This window comes from Colobus angolensis, unplaced genomic scaffold (genome assembly GCF_000951035.1).
Source record: "Colobus angolensis palliatus isolate OR3802 unplaced genomic scaffold, Cang.pa_1.0 Scaffold104, whole genome shotgun sequence".
Lineage (NCBI taxonomy): Eukaryota > Metazoa > Chordata > Mammalia > Primates > Cercopithecidae > Colobus > Colobus angolensis.
The window spans coordinates 8890914-8893466 of NW_012111364.1; the positions used below are offsets into that span (position 1 = coordinate 8890914).

General features: G+C 37.7%; 1 pseudogene; it reads left to right on the forward strand.

Moving 5' to 3' along the window:
• The first annotated feature begins 1190 nt into the window (after positions 1-1190).
• On the forward strand, positions 1191-2352 carry LOC105512882 (annotated as a pseudogene).
• The last annotated feature ends 201 nt before the right edge of the window (positions 2353-2553 follow it).

Here is a 2553-nt window from a genome sequence, read left to right on the forward strand (position 1 = left end):
CTAGCAAATAGCCATAGTAACACACTGACATAAACCATTAAGCTATGTATGGGTCGGTGCTATTTAAAGAATGTTTGCTTCCCCACCCAACCCCATTCTTATGTTGAAATCCTAACCCACAATGTGATGGTATTAGGAGACATGGCCTTTGAGAGGTGATTAGGCTATGAGGGTAAGAGCCCTCATGAAGGGGATTAGTGTCCTTATAAATAAGAGACCCCAGATAATTCATTTGCCCCTTCCACCATGTAAGGGTGAGAATACAGCCATCTATAAACCAGGGAATAGGCCCTCACCAGACACTGAATCTGCTGGTGCCTTGATGTTGGCCTTTCCAGCCTTCAGAACTGTAAGAAATAGATTTCTGTTGTTTTTAAGCCACCCAGTTTATGGTATTCTGTTATAGCAGCCTTAATGAACTAGAAAAAGAAAAAGAAGAAGAAGAAGAAGAAACAAAACAAAACAGGAACAACATGTTCTTATGGTAACACAACCTGGTAATTTTTCAAGTCCTACCACAGAATATCAATCTTGGAGCCTCATCATAAAATCATTTTTGGGTTCCTAAGGAGAATGTTATAGGTAAGACCATGCTACTAAAAAAATAACACCAAATCAAAGATCATAGTGTTTTCTGCAAGATTTTTAGAAGTCATCTTTTCAAAACATCCTCAAATGTTTTAAAAAATGACTTCACTGTTTTAGTAAAACATATATATATATATTTTTTAAATTCAAACAATACAGAAAAGCACAAAGAAACAAGTAAATAATTTCCCAAAGTAAAGATTACTAACATTTGGTTAGTAATACAAATACAAATAGAAAGCTAGACAATTAGGAACGGTTTCACAGAGAGAGATCATATGGTACATGCTACTTTTTAAAACAAAATTTTTATTTTTGAATAATTTTAGGTTTATGGAAAGGTTGCAAAGATAATACAGAGTGTTCTATACCCCTCAACCAACTTCCTCTATTGCTAACATCTTAGATTACTATGGTACATTCATTACAACTAAGAAACCAATACTGGTACATTACTATTAACTAAATTCCAGACTCTTTTTAAATTTTACCAGTTTTTCTACTAATGTCCTCTTTCTGTCCCAAGATCCACATTGCATTTAGTAGTCAGGTATTCTATTAGGGCTCTCCAAAGAGACAGAACCAATAGGATAAATGGGTATATGCAGAGAGAGAGAGAGACAGGAGTTAATTCTAAACCTAAGACTCATGTGACTATTAGGCATACCATTTTAGAAGAAATTGGAAATAGAGTTACAAACCAGAGCAGCACAAATAGTTAAGACAGCTCAGAACACCAAAGTACCAGTTCAGCCCAGGAAAACAACAAATGTCAACAAACAACTGAAACCTACTGCTTCTGTGAAACAGTACAGATGGAAATGTTGGTTCCAAACGGTCCTTCTCCCATACCTGAGGATGCCTCCATGAAAGAAGAGAACATCTGCCAAGCTTTTTCTGATGCCTTGGTCTGCAAAATTGAGGATATTGATAATGAAGATTGGAATAACCCTCAGCTCTGCAGTGACTACGTTAAGGGTATCTATCAGTACCTCAGGCAGCTGGAGATTTTGCAGTTCATAAATCCACATTTCTTAGATGGATGAGATATAAATGGACATAAGTGTACCATCCTGGTAGACTGGCTGGTGCAAATCCACTCCAAGTTTAGGCTTCTTCAGGAGACTCTGTATGTGTGTGTTGCCACGATGGATTGATTTTTACTGGCTCAGCCAGTTTCCCATAGGAAGCTTCAACTAGTTTGGATTACTGTTCTGTTCTTGGCCTCCAAGTATGAGGAGATGTTTTCTCCAAATATTGAAGGCTTCGTTTACATCACAGACAATGCTTATACTATTTCCCAAATCCAAGAAATGGAAACTAATTTTGAAAGAACCGAAATTTGAGTTGGGTGGACCCTTGCCACTACACTTCTTAAGGCAAGCACCACAAGCCGGAAAGGATGATGCTGAACAGAGCACTTTAGCCAAATATTTGATGGAGCTGACTCTCATTGACTACGATATGATGCATTATCATCCTTCTAAGGCAGCAGCAGCTGCTTCCTGCTTGTCTCAGAAGGTTCTGGGCCAAGGAAAATGGAACTTAAAGCAGCAGTGTTATACAGGATACACAGAGAATGAAGTATTGGAAGTCATGCAGCACATGGCCAAAAATGTGCTGAAAGTAAATGAAAACTTAACTAAATTCATCGCCATCAAGAATAAGTATGCAAACAGCAAATTCCTGAAGATCAGCACAATCCCTCAACTGAACTCAAAAACCATCAAAGACCTTGCCTCCCCTCTGATGGGAGGGTCCTAGGCTGCAGTGGCCCCTGGGGATGTGTGCTTTGTTTGTGCACTTTTTCTTACTGGTTTAGAACTCTTAATTTTATACATAGTTCTCTGGGCTGTTTCATGAAACTTCTTCTCAGACCAATTTTCTAAATGTATATTGAGGAAAAATAAAGCTACTGATTTTTCTTAAGGTTAAAAAAAAAAAAAGAAGAAGAAGAAAACAGAA